This window comes from Mirounga leonina, unplaced genomic scaffold (assembly GCF_011800145.1).
Source record: "Mirounga leonina isolate KUSES-001 unplaced genomic scaffold, KU_Mleo_1.0 Mir_115, whole genome shotgun sequence".
NCBI lineage: Eukaryota > Metazoa > Chordata > Mammalia > Carnivora > Phocidae > Mirounga > Mirounga leonina.
This window is the reverse complement of record NW_023270268.1, coordinates 34323567-34337242: the sequence shown is the minus strand read 5'-3', so window position 1 is coordinate 34337242 and position 13676 is coordinate 34323567. Positions and strand designations below refer to the sequence as shown.

The 13676-nt window shown below is 40.1% G+C and overlaps 1 protein-coding gene across 4 annotated transcripts in view; it reads left to right on the top strand.

The window, feature by feature from the left end:
• The window catches only part of PIK3CB (phosphatidylinositol-4,5-bisphosphate 3-kinase catalytic subunit beta), a 204230-nt gene that overhangs the window by 156668 nt on the left and 33886 nt on the right, over window positions 1-13676 (top strand). The gene's annotated exons all lie outside the window — the stretch shown is intronic.

Below are 13676 nucleotides of genomic sequence, written 5' to 3'. Positions count from 1 at the left end.
GCATGAAACTGTTTTACTGAATACAGAATTCCAAAATCCGGGACTATTATTGTCAGTTGTAGTCTCAGTATTATTTCTCTTGTTTTGGAGATAATCCTGATTTATACAGCTAAGTAATTGCAAATAGTGATGGTTTTTTAATAGCTTGCTTGCAAGTGAGAAGCATAACCGTGGCCCACGCTTGATTTGCTGGTAGGTCATTGGTCCCCTGAAGGTTGTGATGAGAACATGTCTGCCATCAAAATAAAACAACGCTTTATTCTAGCTTCTTCATGCCAGAACCTTCATTGACAGATAGCAACAATATGCTCTTGTTTTTTAACAATAATTTTTCTTGAATTGAGTATCCTCTAAATAAACAAAAGAAGGTTTTCTTAATGGTTTAATATACAGTTACTCAGAACTTACTATATACCAGGGTTTGTGTTAGGTACTGGTAATATGAAGTGAATATAGTTATGTTATCAAGGAATTTATATTCCATAGAGAAGGTGTACAAATCAGTGATTGTTATGATAGAAGTGTTGGTATGGGAATATTATGGAAGCACAAAAGAGAGATATGTAACCAAACTTAAGACATTAGGGAAGAGTTCACAGTGGAGGAGACACTTGGAGGTTTTGATGGTGTAGTTGGTGTTAGTTCAATGAAGAGTGTGTTAGTGTTTTACAGAGAAACAACCAATAAGGGGTGTATGTGTTTGTGTATGTGTATGGTTGATCCTTGAACAACATAAATTTGAATAACCCGAGTCCACTTATACACTTACTTTTTTTGGTATAGTAGAGTACTGTAAATGTATTTTCTCTTCCTATGATTTCCTTTCCTCTAGCTTACTTTATTGTAAGAATATAGTATATAATACACATAATGGACAAAATACGTTGACAGTTTATGTTATTGGTAAGGCTTCCCGTCAACAATAGACTATTAGTAGTTGAGTTTTTGGGGACTCAAAAGTTGGTTGCAGATTTTCAATTGCATGGGGCTGGAGGTGGGAGTCGGTACCTCTAACCCTTTATTTAAGGGTTAGCTGTATAGAGAGAGTGAAGCAGAGGAGGATGGTACAGAAGAATTGGCTCATGTGATTATGGAGGCTGAGAAGTCCTGAGATTTTCAGTTAAGGAAGCTGGAAACCCAGGAGAGCTGACAGTGAAGTACTGGTCTGAAAGCAGACAAGCTTAACACCCAAGGAGTTTTAGTTCCAGGCAGGAAAAGACCTATGTCCCAACTCAAGGCAGTCAGATAGGCAGAGTTCCTTCTTACTTGCTGAAAAGTATGCCTTTTTATTCTATTCAGAACTTCACAGGTTCTGATAAGACCCATCCATATTAGGAAGGGCAGCCTGATTTACTCAGTCTACAAATTCAAATGTTAATTTCATCCAAAAACACCCTCACAGACACACCTAGAATGATGCTGGACCAAATATCTGGGTACCCCATGGCCCAGTCAAGTTAATACCTAAAATTAACCATGACAGATCAACTTGGCGTGTATACACAGCTCTGAAAACCATATTTAATCTCCAGATAAAGACTGTAGCAAGTTCAGAATTCCCCCAACATGATAAAATTACCCTGAGTACAACCAAAAATACACTAACCTGTTTCCCACCACAAGAAGTAATATATCCTTGAGTGTTGTCTACTCTTCTTGTTTCTCTGAAAATTAAATACGATGTAAATTAATACTTAAATACTATGATATAAAGTCATTACATCTTATGTTACATGATAAAGGAAGGGGGGCGCCTGGGTGGCTCAGTTGGTTAAGCGGCTGCCTTTGGCTCAGGTCATGATCCCAGGGTCCTGGGGATCAAGCCTTGCGTTGAGCCCTGCCCATGGAGCCCTCTATAGGGCTCCCTGCTCAGCAGGGAGTCTGCTTCTCCCTTTCCTTCTGCTCCTCCACCCTGCTCATGGGCATGTGCGCGCACGCTCTCTCTCTCTGTCTCTCTCTCTCGCTCTCACTCTCGCTCTCACTCTCAAATAAAACCTTAAAAAGATAAAGGAAAAGAGTGGGAAGGAAACAAAGACTGTGTGTCTGTGTACATATAACATATACACAGATACACACAAAAGCATACGCATACCAAAATAAGTAGGAGATACTTATGACAGTTAATCCTCATTTCTGTAAACGGTCATGTGGTCATAGCTGGTATTTGTTAACTACCTTCTTCCAACCCGTTCTGTAGTCCCTTTGCCTTTAGTAAGCATTTCACTTGTGGTCCTTGACCTGCAGGGTTGACCCAAACCTTCATTCTTTTTTTTTAAGATTTTATTTATTTGAGAGAGAGCACATGGGAGTCAGCACTGAGCCCAGGTTTCCCCCAAATCTTCATTCTTGAAGAGTCCAGGTCATTAGTAGTCCTACTGAAGTTAGCTTGTAATTGTCCATTGGTCTTAATCCCAGGACATGGTCATGCTAAGAAGAGATCTCCTGTATTCTAGACATACTTTTCTTTATGTCTGTGGAGTAGTAGGCCAGTTTCCCCATGGTAGTCAGGATCAATCACTCCAGCCAGCATCATAATGCCTTCTTTGCCTGTTGATCCAAAGACATAAGGAGCTCAAAGTGGCTGGGCTGGAGTCTTAACTTCCAGTCCAGTGGAATCATTACCATGTCTCCCACTGGAATCATTCTTCCCTCTGTAACTAAGACCTTTGTGCCCATAAAGCATAAGGGTGCAGGAAAAGGAAGCAAAAATTTTGCTAGTGGGTAACTAGGGGTAATAGTGAGTGGTACCACTTCCATTTTTAAACCTTGATTTCTGGACCTTTGAGTCCTGGCTGTGGGAGAAACAGTGTCATGGATGTTGACTCAGAGCATATACAGCTTTCTGGAGAACTTTGCCCAAGTCCTGCAAGGTATTGCCACCTAGCTGGAACTGTAACTTAGTCTTCAAAAGGCCATTCCACTCTCCTGTTAAGCCAGCTACTTCAGGTTAGTGGGGAACATAGTAAGACTAGTGAATACCATGAGCATGAGCCCATTGTTATGCTTCGTTTGCTGTGAAATGAATTTCTTTATCAGAAGCAATGCTGTGTGGAATACCACGGTGGTGGTTAAGGTGTCCCGGAACGGCAGGGAAGGTAAATCCGTATCGAGAGTTAAGTGTCTATTCCAGTAAGAACAAAATATTGCCCCTTCCATAGTAGAAGCAGTCTGTCTAGTGCAGTCCACCTGTCACCAGATAGCTGGCTGACCATCCTAGGTAAATGGTGCTATATCAGGGTCTTGGTGTTGGTCTCTGCTGCTGGCACAGCAGTCACTCAGTGGTAGTCATAGCCAGGTAGGCTTTAGTGAGTGGAAGTCCAGATTGCTGAGCACGTGTATAACCTCCATCCCTGCCACCTTGGCCACTTTGTTCGTGAACCCATTGGGTGATGACGGGTGATTGGGAAAAGAGGCTGACTAGTATCCACAAAATGGGTCGTCCTATCCAGTTGATTATAAAAATCCTCTTCCAAATACACTCTTTGGTGAACATCCAAGGAGACGTGTATCTTTTTTTTTTGCCTATTCAAAGAGGTTTATTACTTACCTCTTCTCCAAATTTCCTTGTCACTAATTTTCTAGTCATGTTCCTTCTAAGTCCCTGGCCATCAGCCAAGCTTTGGTCACAGCTCATGAACTGGTATATAACTGCGTGTATGGCCATTTCTCCTTCCAAGCAAAGTGAACAGTGAATTGAACTTTCCAAAGTTCTGCCCGCTGGGAGAATTTCACTTCAGCACAGTCCTTCAGAAATGTTTCAGAAAGCGGCTGTAGTACCACAGTTGTCAACTTTCATATGGTGCCTACATACTGTGTAGAATCATCTGTAAAGCATGCTTGAGTCTTCTCTTCCTTTGTTAACTGATTGAAGGGAACTCCCTATGAGGCCATGGGTGCAGGCTGGGAAAGAAAAGGTAGTGTAGCAAGAGGGGGAAACCATGGACATTTGAATCACTTCTTCGTGTAACTTACTGTGCCTTCAGGACCTACTCTGGCCTAGTCTCATATATACCACTTTAATTTGATGATGGAGTACTATTTTGCTCACCCATCTTTATGGCTTGTGGGTCAGATAACACGCAGTTCGTAATGGGCTCAGGTCACATGCTTGCTTGGTGGCCAGTGGTTAAGCATTCAGTACGAAATCCTAGTAGCAAGCTAAGAGCTATTTCTCTTGAGAGTATTTATCTATAGGAAATGGCAGGTGTTTTTTCCAAAATCCTGAGGACTTGTGCTATGGTTTACCTATAGGGGCCAGCCAAAGGCTCCAAACGTGTCTCTGTCTGCTACTGACAGTTCAAGCACCATTAGATCTGTTGGATCATAGGACCAAGTAGCACAGCAGTCTGAACTTATTGCAGAACCTTCTCATGTTTGGGATCTCATTCAAAACTAGCACCCTTTTAGGTCACTTAGTAAATAGATAGCAGTATATTATCCACATGAGGAATATGTTGTTGCCTTTACAATGCAAAGAGGCCCACTAGCTATTGTGCCTCATTTTTGGTTGTAGGAGGGGCCAGAGCAACAAATTTTTCTTTACCTTAGAAGGGATATATTGATATGCCCCATACAAATTGAGCCCTACAAGTTTCATTGAGATAAAAGGCCCCAAATTTTTGTTGGAATATTTCCTAATTTCTGAGTTGCTGTTTCTTACTCACCAGGTTGCATCAGTCTAATATTATAAAGGTGTCAGAGTAGTGTCTTGTTGAGGGTAGAGGCAGTCAAGATCTCTGTAAATTAAATTATGACATAGAGCTGGAGAGTTGATATACCCCTGAGAAAGGACAGTGAAAATACATTGTTGGCCTTGCCAGCTTAAGCAAACTTCTTGTGGTAGTTTATTGACAGGTATGGAGGAGGAGATACCTTATTGACAGGTATCCCTCCCTGCATAGGTCAGGGAACCAATATGGGAATTCTGCCAACTGCCAAGTGTATCCATTCCAATTATGCATTACAGAATTGGAGAAATAACCAGAGGATGGGTTTGGGGTTTGGGACCCATTGGGCCCACTGTGAAACATATCTGTGCTAAAACTCTATTGTTAACTTGACTTCCATAAGCACCTACTCTGGTGGACCTCAGTGATATTTTGGGTCTCCTAGAATTAGTGTCATTTCAAAGCTATTGTCTAGAAGTTTGAAAAGGTCTGGTTATTTCCCTTCCCCCAGTATGCAGTTAACTGTGGTAAAAGACCGTAGGTCAAGACTGAAATAAGTTTTAGTCTTGGCACAGATGAAAACATTGGGGGGGGGGGAATTATCAACTTTACTGTGTCTAGGTTTGTGGGTGCATGTTAGAGAAATGAGTTCTGAGGGTTTTACTGTAGGTGTTGATTATTGTCTGGGTATAAACATCAGAGTATAAGCTGTATGTGACTAGGAAGTTATTAGCAAGATAGTTACATCTAGCTGATACAATCTGAATTCGTGTATTCAATCCACTTAGATGGAATATTTTGTAGAATTAAAAAACCTCTCCCAGACTTTGCTTCTTGGTACATTGTTTTTTCCTCATGGCAGAGACTCCCTACCTTGCTATATTTTCCAACCTCTTGATCTCATTTGAAGGCCATTTATTTCCTCACTCTTAACCTACTCATTCCTATACTCTCTGGTGTCCACCGTATTTTAGATCAGATCCTTGTGGTAATTCCCAGTTTCATTATACTTTTCTAACTGATTTGCATTGCCAAAGAAACTCCCATAGCTTTTCATAGATGATTTACATTATATATGTGTAATATATTATTATATTATGGTTATATTATGATTTTTCATTCATGTTAAAACAACTGTTATCTGATCCTTTTCGAAAGCTTGTTAATGGTGGTAATAATAGCTAACATTTACTCACCATTTATTATGGGCCATTTATTCTTCACAACTATATGAAATGGATACTATTAGTCCCCTTAATTTTATAGTCCTCTTAAATATATCTCATACCTATCAATGTCTCTTATATTCATGGCTAGTGTCCTCGTCCAGTCCATTATCTTCTTTCATCTGGATGTCTTCATTAACTTCTTAAATTGTGCCTTTTGTTTCCATTGTTGCATACACATCCCCTGTTATGCACAGCAGATAAAGTGACCTTTTTAAAATGTAGATATATTATGTCATTTCCATTTTTAAAATCCCTGAAGTAATATTCATTGAATGTAGAATAAAATCCAATTTTTTAAAACCATCTAATTGGCTTTATAAATTGATTCATGAATTGGGCAGTGTCCTGTCTAGCTAATCTAGTAGAGGGGACTTTGAGTTGCAAAATAGAAGGATTTTATAGGCAGAAATGGGGTGGGGCAATTAGCAAAAGAAAAATGATTGTTTTAGAACAGTTACCTTCCCTTAGGGGGAGGGGCAGAGGGTCTTATTAGGTGGATTTCCTCATTTCCCTTTGGGGATTGAGAGGGCCCCTGTGACAGATTACCTTATTGGTACTGACCAGAAAATTGCTGACTGACTGTTAAGACTATACTTCTGGGGGGGCGGGGGTGGCACCTGGGTGGCTCAGTCACTTAAGCATCCGACTCATGATCTCAGGGTCATGAGTTCAAGCCCCGCGTTGGGCTCTGAGCTCAGTGTGGAGGCTGCTTAGGATTCTCTTTCTCCCTCTGCCTCTGCTCCTCTTCCCACTTGTGCTCAGTCTCTCTCTCAAAATAAACAAATAAAATCTTAAAAAAAAAAAAAGAAAAGGGGGCATCTGGATGGCACAGTCAGTTTTTTGGCTCAGGTCATGGTCTCAGGGTTGTGAGATTGAGCCCTGATTAGGGCTCTGCCCTTAGCATAGAGTCTGCTTGAGTTTCTGTCTCCCTCTCCCTCCCCCCCCCCCTTGCTCTCTCTCAAATAAATAAATAAATCTAAAAGCGGGGGGGGGGGGGGGGGGGGGGGGGGTGAAGTTACGGTTGGTTTAGGTATTAAGCCTCAGTTTGGTGACTTGACACAGCATTTGGGGCCTGTCATTTTCTTTTAACATTTCCCTTTTGATCAGGCTCTCAGCTTAATGGAGAGATGTGATCAAAATTTAAGGCATTTGTGTCACTATCAGATACTGTTTTGAAGTTCTCAAAGTTTTTGTTGTTCCTTTTCTGTCGTACCCATTATCCATAGGTTAGGATGTTTTTGCTTAATCCCTGTGGTATTCATAGGTTATGGAAGTCAGTCATTCTCTTTGTTCTTTTTTTTGACATTCCAGTCCTAAGGAGTTCATTTACTTGATGGTTAGTGGCTTAACATTTAAAACTTGTGAGAGAGGGGCGCCTGGGTGGCTCAGTCATTAAGCGTCTGCCTTCGGCTCAGGTCATGATCCCAGGGTCCTGGGATCGAGCCCCGCATCGGGCTCCCTGCTCGGCGGGGAGCCTGCCTCTCCCTCTCCCTCTGCCTGCCTCTCTACCTACCTGTTCTCTCTATCTCTCTGTCAAATAAATAAATAAAATCTTAAAAAAAAAACAAACAAAAAACTTGTGAGAGAATACAATGTGCCCCAGAGAAATTATTATCATAACTATAAGCAGGATAATTCCTGTTGTTTGGAGTACATTTTGGAGCCATGGTCCCCAAGACCCAAACCAGTCAAAGAAAGGCCCTGTTGAAGGAGTCACCTTTTAAGCCAAGTAGCTTGCTCAGTGATCTTTTGTAACTGAGTTTCAGCTTCCTGAGAAATGTTAGTCCAGATAGAGCAGCTAGTGTTGGCCACAGCAGAGATCCTCCTTGTTCAGCTAAAAGATAATCAAGAGCTGTCCTACTATCAAGAACAGCTTTGGCTAAAGAATCTAAGGATGGAGGCGCCTGGGTGGCTCAGTCGGTTAAGCGTCTTCGGCTCAGGTCATGATCCCAGCGTCCTGGGATCAAGCCCCGCATCGGGCTCCCTGCTCAGCAGGAAGCCTGCTCCTCCCTCTCCCACTCCCCCTGCTTGTGTTCCCTCTCTCGCTGTGTCTCTCTCTGTCAAATAAATAAATAAAATCTTAAAAAAAAAAAAAAGAATCTAAGGATAGTTGTTGGGCTTCTGTTGCTTTAGCAGCAGATTCTGTAGTAATTTTAAGAATTGAGGAGAATTTCCTGATTATAGGTTCATTTACATTTATCCCTAACCAGGGAAGTAGGGACCTGCCAAGGGGAGTGAATTCCTGAATCATGAAAGCCTCCTGGCAGGTCCTTTCTAACTCAACAATGTAACTTCAGGGGAGTTGCCCAATGAGATACCTTATTTTGCTTGTCAAAAGTTCGGGGCTCAGTTAGATTTTCTCCCACCCTGAATTAGAAGGTTGTTTTAAAATCCAGAGGTTACCTCCCTTAAGCAGTGGCCTGGGGAGAAAGAGGTGAGGGCGTTATCTTTCCAGGCTAATGCCAGAGTAAAAGAAAGGAGAAGGAGAAAGGGTTTCATGTTTAGTTAAGGTTTAAAGTCTTGATCCAGGGGTGCCTGGGTGGCTCAGTCATTAAGCGTCTGCCTTTGGCTCAGGTCATGATCCCAGGGTCCTGGGATTGAGCCCCACATCGAGCTCCCTGCTCGGTGGGAAGCCTGCTTCTCCCTCTCCCACTCCCCCTGCTTGTGTTCCCTCTCTTGTGTGTCTCTCTGTCAAATAAATAAATAAAATCTTTAAAAAAATAAAGTCTTGATCCATTGCCTTGGACAGAAGCAGTCTGCCTTGAGGTCAGCTATATCTCTTCCTCATCAATTTGAGTTAGAGGTCGCCAAGCATCTGTACAGGACCAGGTTGGAGGTGGAACCTTCATTAGCTGTGAGATGTATACCCAAGGCTTAATACCTTTTAGTTTTTCCGTAGTGTAGTGGTCAAGAGCACTTGGTAAGGTCCCTTCCAATGGGGCTCAACAGCTGTTTTCCTCTGATGACATTTCCAGAACAACCAGTCACCAAGCTCTAGACTGCGACCAAAAGGAACCTTTGAATTGGGATCCAAGAAGGCTTCTTTAACCTGTTGATGATAGGCTTGAGCATAAGATATTAGAGATTTACAGTAGCTGGTCTTAAAAGCATGAGACAACAAGGGACCAGCATAAGGCTGTATACTAATAGACATTGGTCTGCTGGTGACTGTCACATGTGGAGTAAGTTTGTTTCCTAAAGGGGTAACTACTAATAGCAAGACCAAAGATAATACCTTAGGCCAGCAAAGTCTGGTAGTTTAGGCAAGTTTAGAAATTTTAAGTTTGAGACTCCCATTAGTTCTCTCAGCCTTGCCTGATGATTGAAGGTGATAGGGACAGTGTTAATTCTAAGAAGTTTACCAGGTTTTCTTTAAGCCTCATGTGATTTGTCCAGTGAAGTGGGGGCCTCCATCACTGGAGATTGTGGAAGGTATACCAGAAGTGGGAAATACACTTTCCGACAGTTTCTTTGCCACTGTGAGGGCATCAGCCTTGGAGCTTGGGAATGCTTCAACCCATCTGGAAAACACACATAAAATAACAACATATTGGTAATCCATACTAAGTGGCAATTGAATGAAGTCATCTGCAGATATTCCAAAGGTCCAGAAGGAGGAGGTCTGAGATCTCTTGGGACAAAAACAGTTATTCTCAGATTATGGACCTGACAGGTCAGACATTGCTGGTAGACTGTGTTTGCAATTTAATAAAAGTCTTCTTACCAATCTCTGTTCATAATTTATGTCATCTTAACTGCATTTTGGTGGGTAAAGGAATGCAAACACTAAAAAACTGGAGTTTGCCAGGGAGTCGGCAAGAACCAAGAGGCCATCTTGGGTTTCTCATAGCCTCAAACTGTTTGTTTAACTTACACAGCTATTGCTTACCCATGTTAATTTCTCTACTTCAGGAGCAAGTCCATCGGGATGGCAAAAGTCTGGCAGTGAGGGGCAGGTTTTGCAGAAGCAGAGTGGTTTTCTTCCACATGTGCCACAATCATTATAGATTATGTTACTGTTGCCTTAGCATGAAAGTCAGCTGGGGCATTTTTCTGATACTCAGGTTTAATCCTTTTAGTGTGAGCCTCTGTTTTAATGACAGCAATTTCAGAAGGGAAGGCAGTAACAGTAAGAAAATGGTTTACTTTTGCCAGTTTTGATTGGGGTCCCAGAGGATGTCATAAACCTTTTAAGATAATCAGAATTACAAGTGATTAATAAATATTACATGAGGACTTACCAGATTTCTAGGAATTTCATAATGAAATTCTTAGAACACACTTTGTAAAGAAGGCTTACTATTACTTCTTGTTTGACAATATTTTCTACGTAATTTAACATACCAAATAAACCTAATTAGTTTAACAGATCCCTTGAAATGTTCCAGGAGGTCCTTTGGAAAAATCCCAAAGTTTCTTCCAGGTCAAAAAGAACATTTATAATTTGATTTTGAGAAGTTTGGGGGTGGGGGGGAAGTCTTAAAGCCCTTGAGGAAATAGGATCACAGATCATTATGAAACTTAATACTTAATTATCTATTAGCAAAACTAGTAAAACTTAGCTTTTTTAATGTTGAGAAGACTCAGTATTCTTAAGTAATCAATGACCTGATAAAGACAGCAACCACAGGAAATTATTTTGATAAAACACAGTGTCTTTGCTTTGTAGGCAGATCACTTAAAGAAACTGCCACAGTCTGTTATCAAAAGTAGACTAAAAGTTAAAAAAAAAAAAAAGAAACCAAAACTCTAATTTTACACCAGCTTACTTTTGATACTAAAACTTACTTATTCCAGTCTTAGTCCTGACCACATACAAAATTCCTTTCCAAAGATTTCTTTTTCACAAACTTTCTACAACTTTTTTCCCCTCAAAAATATTATCTTCGTTTATCATACCTTCTTTTACCAAAAACACACATTTGCTTTCTTTGCATATGGAGATGTTTCCCTTATTTCTGCTGGCTTTAATTGCATATATTAATTAGAATTCTTAATGTTTAGAAACCTTAGTTCCTGGTAAAAACCTAGAAGGAATTATGAACTGTTAACACCAGTGGTCTTTAGATTTGCAAGTTTATGAATACATTTCATAATTTCTAGAAGCATATGCCTTTTTTCAATTTTCCAGTACACTAACACATCCAAATATCTTTTAGTTTCTCTGGAATAAGCCAAAAGTAGATAAACCTATGCTCAGTAATTAATATTTCAGTATTTTCTTATTTGGAAATGATGTAAATACTCAGCAGATCTCTATTACTTATTTTAACTTAGCAAAACTCTAAAGTTTCAAGTTACCAGCGATTTGGGAAGCTATTTTTAAGTGCATACACAATAAAATATAATTGTTGCTAAAAACTTTATTAACTCTTATTCCACTTAATCTGTTTAAATCATTTGTTCTCAACAGTTGTTTATTTTACCCATGAAAGCTTCATGAGACATTAGACAAAATCAGCCATCATTGTAAGTTATTTTTCTGCTGACAAATTAGGACAGAAATACATGAATTTAGCTAGTAAATTCAGGTAGAATAAAAGTTGTTTACCATATCGTCAATGTTGATAACTCTAAAGACATGCCTGTTTCCACTCAACCAATGAACTTAAACTTGCTTTAATTTACCAAAAATTATTCCAGAGTATGTGAACTTGAAAAACTTTTGGGATAGTTTGTTACATTTCTGAGAATTTTGTGAAGTCTAAATTTATATAAGTGCTTGTGTTTTGTTTTGTTTTTTGTTTTTTGTTTTTTAAGGCATATAAACAGAGCTCTTCTACAAATTAATTTTGGCAGTCCCATCTGGAGATAGAAAATACCACACATTTAAAACAAATGTATGAACACATATACCAACACCAATGGAAGCAAACAGAGACCTTATATCTTAGAGCTTTAAATTACTACCATGGGGGCGCCTGGGTGGCTCAATTGTTAAGCGTCTGCATTTGGCTCAGGTCATGATTCCAGGGTCTTGGGATCGAGCCCTGCATCGGGCTCTCTGTTCCGCGGGAAGCCTGTTCTCCCTCTCCCACTCCCCCTGCTTGTGTTCCCTCTCTTGCTGTGTCTCTCTCTCTCTCTGTCAAAAAAATAAATAAAAAATATCTTTAAAAAAATAAATTACTACCATAAATTAGGTATAATACAACAAAACTCACTGCTTATGAAAAATAGTTGGCTCCAAATTGTTTTTCTGATAGATGGAATAAGTTCAGATTATCTGCTTAGGGGCCTAAACCTTTTTCTAATACTTGTAGAGAAGAGTCTTAAGAATTATATCTGTTCTTAACAAGTCAAGTTCCAAATGACCTTTTTTCCCCTTTTGATAAGAATTACCTCCCTGAAGTTTACTTGTCAAAGAGATAGCCTAGATAAGAATTATGGAGAGGACTGTGGTACGACATGTATTATCTCAAAGGCACAGGGGAAAAAATGCCAGCTCTTCCTTTAACTTTTGTTCTCTTAAAGCCAGAATTAATAATACTTATAAGCCTATTGAGATAAATAGGGGAGGTTTTGGGTTTGGTAAAAAGTATTGATGGATTTTGAGTTGTTTCTCAGCCACATCTCTGGTCCTGTAAAGACTAGATTTGTAAAATAAGGACAACTATTTTTCAATTCCTCAAAGACTTGGGTTGCTGCCTAAATTATATCAATGGGCTAACACCTATGCACCTATGTTAGAGTGTTTTTCTTCCCCGCTGGGTAAGCATAAGGGAGAAGGCCTAAAAAAGTTCCTATCAGGCTCTCTATAATAGCTTCCAATTTGGCCAGATTTCTCATCATGAAGTTATTAAGTCCTTTCAAATATCTTGTCAGATTTCAACCTTGACAAAGTCAACTGTTTCTGGCAGTATTAAACAATCCCATGGACCTAAGAGGCATCTTCAAAGTATATGCAAAAGATGTTATCCTCACAAGATCTAGAGTTACTCCTAAACATAACCAAAAGAAAGAACAACTTGAATATCTCAGATGAGCAGATAGCCAAGCCTTAGGATATAAAACAAGACCAGCAAGAAAGAAAGACTTTTCTCTGGGAGAGAAAGGATCAATAACCAGTTGGTCAGGAGCTGGAAAGAAAGGGACAATGTGAAATTTTATTTCCCTCTCTCGACTGGGTTCCAGAGGTAATCTCCTTATAGAAATTTTCAGAATCCTCTCCCTGGGCTTAAGAAATTCCATGACTGGCCCTTAGTTTTGCCTTTGAGCAAGATGTGAAAGTTAGGGGAAGAGAATGGCCCATAGCCTCAGGTGGTCTTATTTTATAAGCTAACTGTTTAATAGTCTCTTTAGAGTAGAAAGGCAATTGAGACAGAGGGTTATTAGAATGGATACTCAGGGGCGCCTGGGTGGCTCAGTTGTTAAGCATCTGCCTTCGGCTCAGGTCATGATCCCAGGGTCCTGGGATCGAGCCCCGTGTCAGGCTCCCTGCTCTGCGGGAAGCCTGCTTCTCCCTCTCCCAGTCCCCCTGCTTGTGTTCCCTCTCTCACTGTGTCTCTCTCTGTCAAATAAATAAATAAAAATCTTTAAAAAAAAAAAAAAAAGAAAAAAAGAATGGATACTCAAAGGAGAGAGGGGAGCAGTAGAAATTATGTCAGTCTTATGCCTCAGTCTGTTACAGTCTTTTGTTTTAAATACCCTTTCTCTTTAATTTTTCTTTTTTTTTTTTTTAAAGATTTTATTTATTTATTTGAGAGAGAGAATGAGAGAGAGAGAGAGCATGAGAGGGGGGAGGGTCAGAGGGAGAAGCAGACTCCCTGCCGAGCAGGGAGCC